The sequence below is a fragment of the Sparus aurata genome, chromosome 11, assembly GCF_900880675.1.
Source record: "Sparus aurata chromosome 11, fSpaAur1.1, whole genome shotgun sequence".
NCBI classification, from domain to species: Eukaryota; Metazoa; Chordata; class Actinopteri; order Spariformes; family Sparidae; genus Sparus; species Sparus aurata.
Window position 1 is genome coordinate 35,093,602 of NC_044197.1, and position 15,135 is coordinate 35,108,736.

The 15,135-nt window shown below is 41.8% G+C and overlaps 1 long non-coding RNA gene across 1 annotated transcript; it reads right to left on the reverse strand.

Annotated features, from left to right (window-relative positions):
- Nucleotides 1-11,857: 11,857 nt before the first annotated feature.
- LOC115591026 (uncharacterized) lies at nucleotides 11,858-13,997 on the reverse strand. Its single transcript, XR_003985884.1, has 2 exons — nucleotides 12,797-13,997; nucleotides 11,858-12,200 (listed from the first exon to the last, which is right to left on the reverse strand). It is a non-coding gene; the product is annotated as an uncharacterized LOC115591026 (long non-coding RNA).
- Between the last annotated feature and the right edge of the window lie 1,138 nt (nucleotides 13,998-15,135).

Genomic DNA, 15,135 nt, shown 5'->3' on the forward strand with positions numbered 1-15,135 from the left:
ATAGCTAGGCTAGCTAGCTGGTTCACAATTGCTTTTGTGGGGATGTGAATCTTTGGGTGTCTCATGGTTCGATTAAATTCAAAACTGATTCTCGATTTATGTGCATCAGGACAGCGCTGTGCTCTCCAGCTGGTTCACTTGCAGCTGCACAGATGAGCTGTCAGAGGAGCACGGCACTGCTCTCTCTCTCTTTGGCTCTTTCCTTGTGTTTGCACTTTGTATAAATCAGCTGCACAGCAAAAAAGAAAATCTGGTCGCTGATCTGCACAAGCCTAGTCACAGACATTCAATAGAGCATTTTGGTCTTATCAATTAACAGAGTTGTTTGCAGCAACTTAACTAGCAACAAAACAGCTTGCTGCAGCGCTGTGTACGGAAGCCTGTGAGGGACATGGGAAATGTTAAAAGATCATATTCTTAAGTTTATGAATCAATACAGAATTGTAGATGATAAGAATCATGATTCTTACATGAATTGATTTTTCCCCCACCCTAGAAGCCACTCATATAATTGAAAAGCGTAATGAGCAGTAGAGGAAGAGAAGGTGGTAGTTTTGAAAGTGTCTCTCTTGCTCAGTGTCCTGTCATCCATATTAGACTACACACTTATCATCCCATGGCAATGGGAAGGTCCACCTTGCACTCTCAGTCTCTGCATCTGCAACACAGAAAGTATGTTTTAGAAATCACCAAATGACAAAACTGTCAACAGATTTCTGCCACATTAGAAGAGAAATAATAAATCTGTAATATTCTAACAAATAGGAGTACATCAATGCTACTGACTGAAGTGTTTTGATGAAAATTGCGGTCTAAAGACAACTCACTAGGCCTTGGTGTGTGATGTGGGGGCTGGTGTGATCACATCTGGACCTGACGGGGGTCCTGAAGACGTCTCTGTTGCTGCCGGATTTGTGGCAACGTTTAGAGGCGTCTCTGTTGCTGCCAGATTTGTGGCGATTTTTAGAGGCGCCTCTGTTGCTGCCGGATCTGTGGCGACTTTTAGAGGCGTCTCTGTTGCTGCCGGATCTGTGGCGACTTTTAGAGGCGTGACTGTTGCTGTCGGATCTGTGGCGACGTTTAGAGGCGTCTCTGTTGCTATCGGATCTGTGGCGACGTTAAGAGGCGTCTCTGTTGCTGCCGGATCTGTGGTGACGTTTAGAGGCGCCTCTGTTGCTGCCGGATCTGTGGCGACGTTTAGAGGCGTCTCTGTTGCTGCCGGATCTGTGGCGACGTTTAGAGGCGCCTCTGTTGCTGCCGGATTTGTGGCGACACTTCGAGGCGTCTCTGTTGCTGCCGGATCTGTGGTGACGTTTAGAGGCGTCTTTGTTGCTGCCGGATCTGTGGCGACGCTTAGAGGCGTCTCTGTTGCTGCCGGATTTGTGGCGACACTTCGAGGCGTCTCTGTTGCTGCCGGATCTGTGGTGACGTTTAGAGGCGTCTTTGTTGCTGCCGGATCTGTGGCGACGTTTAGAGGCGTCTCTGTTGCTGCCGGATCTGTGGCGATATCTGGAGTCATCACTGTTGCTGCCGGATCTGTTGCAATGTCTGGAGGTGTGTCTGTGCTGGGACTTGGACCTGGACCTGTATTGGGAGACATTGTTGCGTTGGTTGCTGGATCCATCACTGAATGTAGTTCCATTCAAATTTTAATCATAGCTTTATAGCTTTAAAAAATATGAAAATTGAACCTATAATATTTGTGTTCCAGACTATGGCGAAGGGGTATGAGCACAGCACCACCAGATTGCTGCTGGAACTACTCTGACTCCCAGCCACAACATCACTATTAATGTCAATGCTCTGATGTCCATCTTTGCTGTCATAACGTAGAAGTTCATCCATGTCTCTTTGGCGTTTTCGCCATTCTCTCATTTTCATAGCCATCTGTAGACACAGATGCAGTAGAAGTCAGTTTAGTCTTACAATTCATTTGACTGGGTGTGTGCAAAGGAGCATGAGGTCACTATCTGTACCCTGTTTAGGTGGCTTCCAAAGGGCAGGACACCCCACTCCACTTTCAAAAGAGGACCAAACACCACCTGACAAAAAGATAAGACTGATTTAGAAACACCCAACTAAAGCTTTACAATACTTAACTCAGTACTCCATTGCACTAAATTGGTATGCATTTGGCTGCAAACCCCCACGTGGCTGTGTCTGAAGTTCCCCCTCCCCCTGCCTGTATATTAGTCTTTTGCTTTGTTTTGTTGTGTTGTGCTGCTAGCCCCATTAGCTGTCCCGGATGTTAGCAAGTGCCAGCATGTCTCTCTGTCAGCAGCAGCAGCAGCACTGCAAAGAAAAAGAAATACATTCCGAGTGAAACGCTGGAGCCGCGGACCCATACACGACCGTCACTGTCAAATAAAGCCTCGACCGGTAACAAGTATGATGGTCGTTGTGATGAGGTAGCTCGATGGTAACTTCGACCAAGTGGTAGCGGTTAGCATCTGCTGCTAACACCTCCTTCCCAGCTCACCACAATGGCCCTCCTGCTCAGGTAACGGCCCTCCTGCTCGGGTAACAGCCCACGGCTCCAGCGCTTCACTCTATGCGTTGATTTTTTGCCGGCTTCGTTGTAAACAAAATTGGTTGTGTTCAAAAGCTTACTTTAGCAGATGTAATGCTATTTGTAGTGACAACAGGTTTGAAGTGGATTAACGCAACAAAGCTAAAACGGCTAACGCTATAAAGGCATAAATGAACATAAAATTAACTTATGGGTCTATGGGCTGACCGAACTTACCTGCAATTTAGTGGACGCTGATTTTCAGACTGCTGTAGATTGTAGTAGTGGTCGACGGTGCACAGAGCCGAGCGGCCATTTGCTTCCAACGAAGAGATACACCTGGGCCAATGGGAGTGGCTCTTAGGATGTATGTTGTGATGACGCAATGCCTCAGCCAATCACAATGGCGTTGACTGTATTTTTTTTTTGCCCCCAATAGGCTACACCTTTATTGTTGTATTAAACAGGATTACACTGATTTAGAAAAGAAAAACAGGAAAATGTAAACAAACAAAAATATTACTTATACTTTTATTCAAAAATAAAGTTTAATCACAGAAAAATCATGTCCATACTACTACTACTACTACTATGGTAATAATAATAATAATAATAATAATAATAATAATAATAATAATACATATATAAATAAATAAATTACTTACATCATGTCAATTCCCTGTACCTGTCTTAGACGTCCAAAAAAGTGACCTAGCCCGACGTTCAAATGTTCAACTGCATATTGACTTCCAAGTGGGGTCATGATTAGACGTCCAGATAGCGGACCTATTTTTCACGTCATGAAGAGGTCCAGAATTGGTCTTGGACTGACGGACGCAATATAGACATGATCTACACATCCATCAGACGTCTAATGTTTTGTTGGTAGTGTTTTAACACAAAAGCTAAAGTATTTGATCTAATTGTAAAACTGCTAAGATACTAGTTGACAGTTTAATTGTTTGACTTGCGCGTAGCAAATATCAAAATTAAATTCCAAATAATTTTAAAGGAAAATTTAAATTTTTATTAAATTTGGATTAAATTATCGAATGTGTAATTTACAATTTAATTATTTGATTTACCTGAATAATGAGACACATCAATTTACTATGTCAAGTTTCGCAGTATCATAAGTTTTATTATTATAATTGATTAAATCAAAAAAAATTTAATTTAGCCCATTAAAGCTGAAAAGATCATAATTCCAATAACAAGTCAATTCTCAAAGCAGGTTATTCCAATGTATTCGTTGTTACCACAATCAGCCATCCGGAGTAGTTAGACAGTTTCAATTTAATGGAGTTGAGCACAGAGGGCGCTATTGGCCAATTTGGATGCCTTACTAAAGTTTGGGCATCAGAGGGCATATTGGGTAATGTAATAATAGATTCTTAGTCAAGTTACGTAACAGCAGAAGAAGTCAAGAGGCGGGACTTTTTAGCTCCACCCACTGATATACCCCCCTGTGGCAGCGGAGTTTTAACTCAGAGAGAGTTTGGCTCTGAAGGGCTAACTTCGCAGCGGCCAGAGGCACTTTCTCACAGTTTTAGCATCAGAAAACTTTCAACCAGCAACAAGCATTGCATTCATTTACTTGGGATTTCACAATTTGAGCTGACAGAGGGTTTTCAAGGCCTCACACAGCCTAAATCTTTGAAACCTCTCACTGTTGACACAGCTGTTTCCTTTTTAGTTAGCTACTCTAAATCAGAACACGCGAGGGTTTGAGCAAATTAAACATTTCGCTGGAATATCGCAGCCGATAGCAATTTAACCTAGGGGTGCTATCCCTCTGCTGGTACAACCCAGCCAGAAGGACTCACCCAAATCAACCCAAATTTTGCTGTTTCAGAAAACAATTCCGCAACAGACCAGGAAAAACCTAGTCTAAAGTCAGTGGCGCTTATTCAGATGCTATTTTAAGGGCGCATGCTTGGCCATAATGTAGTGTGTGCTCAACGTGCATACACTTTGCTTCTCTCATCTACAAGGAAGCAGTTCCCATTTTTGCAAACCATGCAAAAAAAAGTTGAAAAGATTTAAACAGAAGAACTAATTCTTTTTCCCTCTGATATGCGACGCGCCCGCCGTAGCCATGAGGGTCCGGGAGTGGCAATGCGCGATGTGCTCCTAGTGGAGCGGGTGGACGGGGATTGAGTTGGGGGAGGAGGAGGAAGGGGCACAACAGGAGCAGGTGGTGCGTTTGGATACTTAAGGTGATGCGCCTGAGAGGCCGCAGCAACATCGCCACCCGGTCAAGACGGGCATTAATACCTTGCCGCATCCCGGACAGTGCGGTCCGGTCTGACACTGCTGCATCGGCGTGTAGTGGGTCGGGATCCTCTGCACCTTGGTGTTTGCGCTGCTCCCTCATCAGCTGGCCATTGCGCACTGCTCGGCCCGTGCGCACTGCTCCCGAGGCCCGGTGTGATGTCCTGGGGATGCCCGCCGTAGAAACAATTGTGGCAATTTCCTCCCACGCCTGTTTAACCAAAGCTAATTTGGATGGATTTCTCCCATCCCCATACAAGACCACTTCTCTGTCTTTCACGGCCCTGACGAGAACGTCGGTCTCCTCGGCTGTGAACCGCTCCTGGCGTGCGCCTGGCAAATTCGCCATTATAATAGCAATCCGCAATGGAACAAGCGCGCCTGCTTTTAAAGGGAATGTGAGATGACGCTCTGATTGGTTTATTGCATGTTACGCCCAAACCACACCTATGAATAATGTAGCTACTTCAGACCAACCCATTTTAGATTTGCGTCAGGTGCAAGAGTCATTTATCCCGCTGGCATAATGGCAACAGCGCCTGAGATCCGCCCACAATGCTACTTGCATTTTGCGTTTGATACTTGCCTTTCAGATCGTTAAGATAGAGCCCTTAGAGTCTCAATGTATCCAATTTATTCAGTTTTAAAATCCATGTTCTATATCTGAATTTCTGTATCTCTTTTCCTGAAGGAGTGGTTTCTTTACACGGTTCCATTGATTTCCCACATCAAATTAAACTTGCACAGAAAAGGACATATGGTTATATATGTTTATTAACTAAAGAATGCAATGCAAATAATATGAAATAATAATTCAAACAGATGACAAGAAATAACAGAAAATGTGGAGACAGTAAAGGTTAAACCATTGATTAGGTGGATTTTGGACGATGGTGAATTTACGAACAAGTAGTTAGTTTAAATTATTACGAGGGTAATTTTCATACTAACAGGGCCCTATCCGAAATTCTCTTTGAGCTTATAAATTGGAAGTCGAAGCTTTACGAACACCAACCCTGATCTTTATGACTCCAGCTGTGTGCAGAAGTTTTCAGCCTACCTGTTTGTAGATGGAGAGGTCCACGGATCTGGTTCCGCTGGCTTTGGTCTCCACTTGGCTGCGGATTAGCAGCAGCAACCCAACAGCTGGAGGATGACGTCATTTCTTATCTGATGACGAGAATTACAGGCCCAGCGGAGTTTTCGCTTGAGTGCATTGTGGGTGTCCAGTCGTGGCTGGATGATTATTTCTCTGTTCAGCTGGAGACGTCTTCACGGTTTCCTGAGCAGTTTAATACTGCACCGGCTTCTGGTTAATCAGAGTTTGTTTAGAGCGGTAATTATTCAGCTATTTAATTATCACAGCCTCATTCTCAAATTCTCAAATTGACTAAACATTAGCACTTACATTTTATTTCAGGCCGATTTGTTGCTAACTTTATTATTTCAAAAGTCAATTTACACAAGATCTTACCCTGCATGAGTGTGGAGTCAGATATTACACTCTCCTGGTGGTGTTGAGTGTTGAGATGTTTGTCCAGGTAATCAACCCGGTAAAGCTCAATAAATGGTTGCTTTGCCACACCTTTTTTGGGTACCTTCTTGTGCTGCCGGCATAAACGGCATAATGTTACTATGGGCAACAAAATATCAATTGTATATAACAATATATAATTGTATATTAAAATAAATAGTAATTCTTTGGTGAGTCATTCAAATTATATGTCACGTTTAATAATCATCATGACCTTGTGCATGGTACCACCAAGGCTTAAATCTGATGTCATCAACCCAGTTAGGATCCCACTCAGACTGCCTGTGTCGTCCTCTAGATCCTGTTTCTCGTCCCTCTCCTTGGTCATCTTGAATCTTCTCCTTTGCTGCTCTCTTGCAGTCTCTCCCCAGTCTCTTTCATCTCTCACCCGCACTACTGTTCTTTGTATCTGCAACATACTCCAGCACTTAGTTGGGCATCATATAAACATAATCAACAATAATCATTTTAAAAATATAAAATACACTTTTCATTAACTGAAAAGGTAACTTTGCCTAATATATTTCACCAACGTCAGCTCCTTCATATTCAGCATCTGCTATTCACTTAACCAACCAGTTTACTAGACTCATCTGAAATTGAATTGAATTGCGGCATCAGGATATATGACTTTATTTCTGTATATTCTCATAGACAACGGACAGCACTATATGTATACCGGTAGCTATTTCGTTCCAGAAATGGCAACAACTTCAACATTCTCTACCTGACGCGTGTCATCACCAGCATAGCCTATTACTAAAATCTGTAGCCTATAGTATTTCAGAGAAGTTTTGACTTTAAAACACATTTTAGATATCCACTAATACGCAAGCATAGTTCTGATATAAAATTATTTTCATTCATTTACATTCACAACTATGGTGTTGGGAGAGTGCACCCGAGCGAGCGAGCGACCACTCGTTTTGCCGGTAGGTAGGCTACTAGCACTAGAGAATAAAAGTGATCAGTGAACAACTTTCTGATTGCCAATCCAACCAAATAGCTTATACATGTCTACAGACCTAGGCTACGTAGAAAACCATCAGTTTGTGATAAGAGTTAAGAGTGTTATCCAAATGGGAAGTTTGACGGCTCTGATCAGACATTTTATTTCCCTAAACTATACCGTTTTAATTAAGCAACCATAAGCTGGCTTTACCTTCAAACCAATATTATGATACCCATGACTTGTCTTGTAAGCTACTTGCTGTTAGAACCATAAATGTAGACATACACTACCTCTCAAAAGTTTGAACACATCTTCTCATTTAATGGTTTTTCTTTATTTTCATGTCTGTTTACATTTTAGATTCTCACTGAAGGCATCACAACTATCAATGAACACATATGGAATTATGTAGTAAACAAAGAAAGTCTGAAATAACTCTAAACATGTTTCATATTTTAGATTCTTCAAAGTAACGACCGTTTGCTTTGTTGACAGCACTGAAAACCCTTGGCCTTCTCTCAATGGGCTTCATGATGTAGTCAGCTGAAATGGTTTTCACTTCACAGGTGTGCCTTGTCAGGGTTCATTTATGGAATTTCTTGCTTTCTTTATAGGGTGAGGACCATCAGTTGTGCCGGAAATTTGCAAAAACTTTGTATGTGTCCCCAAGAGCAGTCGCAAAAAACATGAATCGCTACAACGAAACTGTCTCACATGAGGACCACCCCAGGAAAAAAAGACTGAGAGTCACCTCTGCTTCTGAGGATAAGTTCAACCGAGTCACCAGCCTCAGAAATAGCAAGTCAGCAGCAACTCAGATTAAAGCCCAGATGAATGTCACACAGAGTTCTAGTAGCAGACACATCTCTACATCAACTGTTCAGAGGAGGCTGTGTGAATCAGGCCTGTATGGTCAAATACGTAGCTGCTGAAAAAACACTACTAAGGAAAAGCAACAAGCAGAAGAGATTTGTTTGGGCGCAGAAACACAAGGAATGGACATAAGACCAGTGGAAATCTGTGCTTTGGTCTGATGAGTCCAAATATGAGATCTTTGGTTTCACCCGTCGTGTCTTTGTGCGATGCAGAAAAGGTAACCGGATGGTCTCTACGTCCATGGTTCCCACTGTGAAGCATGGAGGAGGAGGTGTGATGGTGTGGGGGTGCTTTGCTGGTGAAACTGTTGGGGATTTATTCAAAATTGAAGGCACACTGAACCAGCATGGCTACCTAGGTATCATACAGCGATATGCCATCCCATCCAGTTTGCATTTAGTGGGACCATCATTTATTTTTCAAGAGGACAATGACCCCAAACACACCTCCAAGCTGTGTAAGGGCTATTTGACCAAGAAGGAGAGTGATGGTGTGCTGGCCAGATGACTTGGCCTCAACAGTCACCTGATCTAAACCCAATTTGGGATGAGATGGACCGCAGAGTAAAGGCAAAAGGGCCAACAAGTGCTCAGCATCTCTGGGAAGTCCTTCAAGACTGTTGGAAAACCATTTCAGGTGATGACCTCATGAAGCTCATCAACAGAATGCCAGGAGTGTGCAAAGCAGTAATTAAAGCAAATGGTAGCTATTTTGAAGAATCTAACATATAAAACATGGTTTAGAGTTATTTCACACTTTTTTGTTTACTACATAATTCCATATGTGTTCATTCATAGTTTTGATGCTTTCAGTAAGAATCTACAATGTAAATAGTCATGAAAATAAAGAAAAACCATTAAATAAGAAGGTGTGTCCAAACTTTTGACTGGTAGTGTACGTCTTATAGGACAGCCGGACACATCAGTTTTTAAAAGTAGTTCACGTACCTTTTAATTGTTCCTTGATGGAAGCCAAATGAGGATCCTCTTCAATCAAATTACCAGAATAATTCAGAATAAGAAGTTGACAGTTAAATCATTTTAATTTTAATTTTAATGTTAATGTGAATTTTTAATGTGAATTTTTAATGTGTATTAAAGCAAATGAGTAGCCAATAAGAAGTTTCAGTAGCCCCGGTAGTAGTAGTTCAGTAGTATTATAATTAAAGAATAACCACCTCTGTTAAGGCTGCAAGAGTTGTTTATTCTATCATATGTCTGCAGCATTTGACATTAGAGCTGTAAAAAACAGAGATAAAACAAAAACAACAACAAAAAAGATTCTTAGCTTATTTAACATATTTATTATTTAGCTGATGGATTTTATGCCCATATCTCACACCACTCTTGGGAATTTTTGCACTTTTCAAACACAAAAGCTCTATGACTTCTGGTCCTAAATGTCTGGATCCGTGAACCCAGCTGGTTCAGCAGGTCCACCACAGTCCTCTCCCTCAGTAGACTCAGCCTCTGTGGCCTAGATGGAACAACAGCAGAGGAGAACATGAGCAAAACTGAAAGAACAGATGCAATAGTAAGTGAAGTTTGTTTCTTAACAACAAAATAACATCAGATTTGATAACATACTTTTATAATTTAGTCATTGTGCTCCTTTCTTTCCTTATCTGCTCAATGTAATTGCCTGTTTGATATGTGCTTCATCAGAGGTTCCTAAACCTTTCAGACCACATACCCAGAGGATTGCGGTGGGCCCCTTGGCTATTTTTTATGTGGGTCCCCCCTATGATGCAGATGACGAGCTGCGGTGGTCGCGGTCAACGTCCTCCACCTCTTCTTGACCCTGACAACCAGCAGCCTTAAAATATCCCGTTAATTTGGGAAATCTTCGCTAATAGTTCTCTGTCCCTTTTTCTTTCTTCCGCTGCGCTTTTAGCTTCTGTGCCCGGCTGGGTTTTTTGTCAGACATTTTGCCGCTGCAAATTTTTCGTTGACAGTTAACGGCCGGTGATGTAGGTAGGTCAAATCGAATTGATGAGCTTGATTGGTTGAGGTGAGGCATGTCTGCCCAATCAGTGCTGTTTTGTTTGTTTATTACCCCACGGACCAATAGAGGTTAGGGCTGGGCAATATGGTCAAAAATTGAATCTCCGACTTTTTCTCATCAAACTCGATTTACAATTTTAAATGATTTTTTTTCCTTCTCAAGAACAAACTTCAAATTACAAATTAATCATTAAAAGCATTGCATTTATTTTAATGCTTTTAATTTAATTTAAAACAAAATTGCCCTGCCATTTTAAACAGTGCACCTTCAAACCCACATGAAAAGACTGTGTCTCTTTTTGATAAAATGCTTTTGTAAAAATAAATTTAACATGTCAGATTGCTTGCGATTATAAAAACAGACAGCAAGCACACACCTCATGTCCTGTACATCTACCAACATGTCATGTTTACTATGCAGTGCATGCAGATGTTTAATCTAGTTTACATATCTTAAGGGATACAAAATGATGTTTGTAAACTAAAGGCACCTGGTGCAAAATAAAGTATTTAATGAAAGTTATGTTCACACTTTATCAATACCAATATGGAGACTGATCTATTTTACACATCATTTGTGGGCTGCAGCGGTCTTCTGGTAGTAAACAACAAGTGTCCCACTGTGATACATGCGTCTGTTTGAGATGCTGAAATAAATGGGTCAGTCCACTGCCAACAGCTTTTAAACAAACTTTGCAGCAGACAATGGTTTGTTCGAGGTCTGATGCAGAGTTTTTCCGTTAAAGTGTATTTGAATTTCTAAAAAAATAATCTGACCAGTTCAAGGACACCTCCACACGTGCGGCCCCTAGGCTGCAGCCTCGGGAAGCCTGTGCATTAATCTGCGCATGCACATACCACCATGTGTCAAATCAAATTTCCAAAGTGCCACTTTTTTAACCCAACAGCATCAGCAGGGCTAAACAACATGACCAAAATGTAACTGTAATAAAACTAAAGACTAGCATTCATTTATAAAGTGCATTCTTGCATTCACAGTTCCAGTACTGAAATTGGGCTCATGCATTATCTGTTTCTCCTTCTCCTCTTCTCTCTTACTTTATATCTGTCTCTCACTCTTGCTCATTCCCTCTGTCACTGTCTCATTTCCTCCATCTCTCTCTCCTTTGCCTTACCTGACTTGCATATTTCTCAGAAGAATGGATTTTCCTCTGAGTGGCTCTGTTTTTGGCCAGAATCTCCATGAACTTCTCACAAGGGAGAGCGATGTTTATTTCACAATAAGTATGGCCTCGATGGAAGGTATAGTGAACCTATTTCTGCTGTCTGTCCATATATCATTCATTTGGGAGAACACGCTCTCTACTGGTGCATTACTTCCAGGTAAGCATATAACAACAGACACTAATCTAGCCAGGTTAGTGTGTGGGATGTCATTTTATTTGAAGTGGGTGTATACTGTGCTCCATCCCCGACTGAGTTAAGGAGACAGTGTAAGTTGTTTAAGTTGTCTGTGTGCTTTCTCCAAGCTTGGAAGTAGCTCACAGCTGTTGTGAATTTTTTTTTTTTATATTTTGAGAAAGTTTTCCCTAGTGATTTCTGCATTTTTCACAAGTTCCCTCAGAAGTCCTCTGGCCAGAACTGGAATGAAGCTGTTGTAACCCACCTGACAGGCAAGTGCACATTAGGTTCGCAGGCAAAGTAATAAGAAGAAATTGGACACCACAATGAGTAAAAGGAACACACCGTCAAGTTTAAGCAAAACACTGTATTAAACACACATAAGACAATAAACAGTTTACAAATACTGCCGGCAGTTCGTTTTATTCTCTTTTGAAATGTCTTTTAACTGGGTGCACCCTTAATAAAATGAAATAGAATGTTCCTTTCAAAAATAAAAAACTGTTCACTTGAATCGTCCTCGGAAATCCTTCCCCACAACCCTACCACGCTGGCAGGACAGAAGATGAAGATTGGGAAGGCCTCTCCTTAATCCAGATGCTCACACGGGTAGCTCGCCATCTCCCTCGTCAAGGAGAGAATCACTCCAAATCCAGGGCCCAGACTCTCAGGGTATCCAAAAAACCCAGCCTGTATAACATAACAGGGCTGATATATAAATCTGTTCAACCTTTTCTTAACTGTACAGTTTAATTTGATCAACATCAATGTATAATACAACTTTTCACTGTTAACTTATTAAAAGATAACTGCTGCATTACAATATTAAACACATGAAATGTCAACTTCACTGTTTTATAGTGAAAGCAAAATCATGAAATTACTAATAAACAATCAGGAACTCAAGTACAAATGACTATAAAACCATTCACAGTTCATCACTGAATACTCAGATTGGATTAAGTTGAGTAAGATAATGTAACATGAATGTGACATGAATTTCTTGTCATAATACTGATACCTTGTACCTATACACGCCACAGCGCAGTAACATACAGAATTTGTAGCTTCATGACCCATGAAACTCAACTAAATGGTGTCTCTCTTTGTTCACACAATGTAAATAACATGCACACATACTCATTTTACACACATATTCCCGTTTTTCCTTTGCTATCCTTAGGAAAATACCACAACACTGTGACTTATGCTATCGCTCGGCGGCTAAAACACCACGAGGCTAAGCTAGTTCACAGAGCTAGTTGCTAATGCATCATCGTACTCACCGAGAAAGGAAAGTAATAAAACAAACACAAGATGTTCCCAGGGTCGCTTCAGTGGTTCACCGGACTTTTATCTGCTAGCACAGTTCCTCCTTTTAACAATATACCACAATACCAAGTATTTTTAACAAGTTTTATCACTCCAAAAACTCCGTGTTTCTGCTGTAATCTTGCTGCTCTCTCTGTATACTCCAACACACTCCCGCAGCGTATCTTACGTGAAGGAGGCGGGACATGCGCCGTTTTAACCAATAGCAAACCAGCTAAACTGAAATGAACCAATGAAATCAGCTTTTTAAAGTTTTCCTTCACAGAACCACCTACTGAATCAAAAGGACCTCTGGGATCAAATGAAATGATAAATGAAATGAAGAATAAAATAAAGAATGTAGTTATGAATTAAATAATGAATGTATGAATTAAATCAAAATTATCGGTGAAAGAACATATTTCTAACATGTTTCTCATATTTTAACACATTTAGTAACTGTTGGGTTTCTTTTTTTCCAACAGGTTACACACTCCCCCCTTAAATGTATGCACGTCCCGTTGCATCTGTAAAGGGCTGCTGGGTAACTACTGTTTCTGCCATTTCCAAAGGAATGTTTGTTAACCAATCTCTACTGGCATTATTATTAAGAGAATTGGTGAGGGCGGTACTCAACCCTTGAAACAAGGAAGTAACAACAGAAACTAGAGGGTTCCCCAACTCAGGATAGTGGAACCTACGTGATGGCTCACGTTGTCTGAGTGATCTTCTGACAGGAATGCCTGCTTCTGTTGGTCCCTCTGTCTTTTCTTGAGTTGGTACCTCTGCCTCTGTATGATCTTTAGCTTCCGGTTCCACAAGACTTCCTTCCACAGGTTTTAAACTAGTATCAGGTAGGTCTCCAGGTACATTTTGAGTTTCCATTTCAGGTGAGTTTTGATTTTCCATTCCAAGTGAATTTCCAGCTTCTTTTTCAGGTGATTTTCCAGCTTCTGTTTCAGGTGAGTTTCCAGGCTCTGTTTCAGGTGAGTTTCCAGCTTCTTTAGGTGTTGGTGCCTTGGAATGTCGGACTGCCTCTTCCTCTTCAGCCTCTCTTAGAAATGAATCACAAGCATTTGAGCGTATCTCCTTTTCACACTGAAGGCCATCACTTGGTCTTACAGCTCCTGGGGCTGAATCTGCATTGACCTGATATGGGTGAGGGTTTTCAGGGCTTTGACTATGATTACCCAGGGCAGGTGCAGGATTGTGTCTTGGTATATCATACATTTTGACAATCCTCCTGTCTTTGACATCTGGTAAGGCAGCAGTTGCATTCCAGCTTCCACACGTGTCATCGTCTGCAGCAAAGGGTTCTTCATCTTGTTGGATGGCACTTTGCTGCCTTGTTCGTGGTCTCTTTGGACTGCTTTTCATCTTTTGTTCCTCTCTCTCAGTTTCAGGAAGAAATCCACATGGGAGTAAAAGGTCTCTGTGAAGTGTTCGTGGTGGTCCTTCCTCCTTTTCTGGTTTCACAGAGTACACAGGTAAGCCTCCCATCTGCTTGGTGACCACATAGATCATGGGCTCCCAACGATCGGCCAGTTTATGTTTGTTCCGGAGACGAAGGTTACGGACCAGGACTCGATCCCCGACAGCCAGTGTAGATTCCCTGACAACTCGATCAAATCGCCTCTTGTTTTTCTCCGCTACCTTGCGAGAGTTCTCGATGGCAACTTGATAACTTTCTTCCAGGTGAGATTTTAGGTTCCTTACATACTGAGAATGTGAACTGGACTCTTTTCCCTTGACAGGCAAGCCAAAGGCTAAGTCTATGGGTAACCGTGGCTGTCTCCCAAACATCAGCTCATATGGGGAGAACCCGGTAACATCATTTCGAGTGCAATTGTAAGCATGAGTGAGAGGTTTGACATGGTCTCGCCACTGAATCTTCTCTTTATCTTTCAGAGTGCCTAACATGCTGAGGAGTGTTCGATTATACCGTTCAACAGGGTTTCCCCTGGGATGGTAAGGGCTTGTCCTCACCTTACGAATACCTGCCAATGCACATAGCTCCTTGATGGTATGAGACTCAAAGTCCCTCCCCTGGTCGCTATGAAGACGTTCAGGGAAACCATAATGACCCAAGAAGTGTTCCCATAAGGTTTTAGCAACGGTACGAGCTTTCTGATCTCTGGTAGGAATGGCTACAGCATATTTAGTGAAATGATCCGTAATGACGAGGATGTCCTTAGTGTTGTGGCTGTCTGGCTCTAGTGAAAGAAAGTCCATACAGACCAACTCCATGGGTCTAGTGGTTTGGATGTTCACTAGTGGGGCAGCCTTGTCCGGTTGGGTCTTTCTTCGAACACAT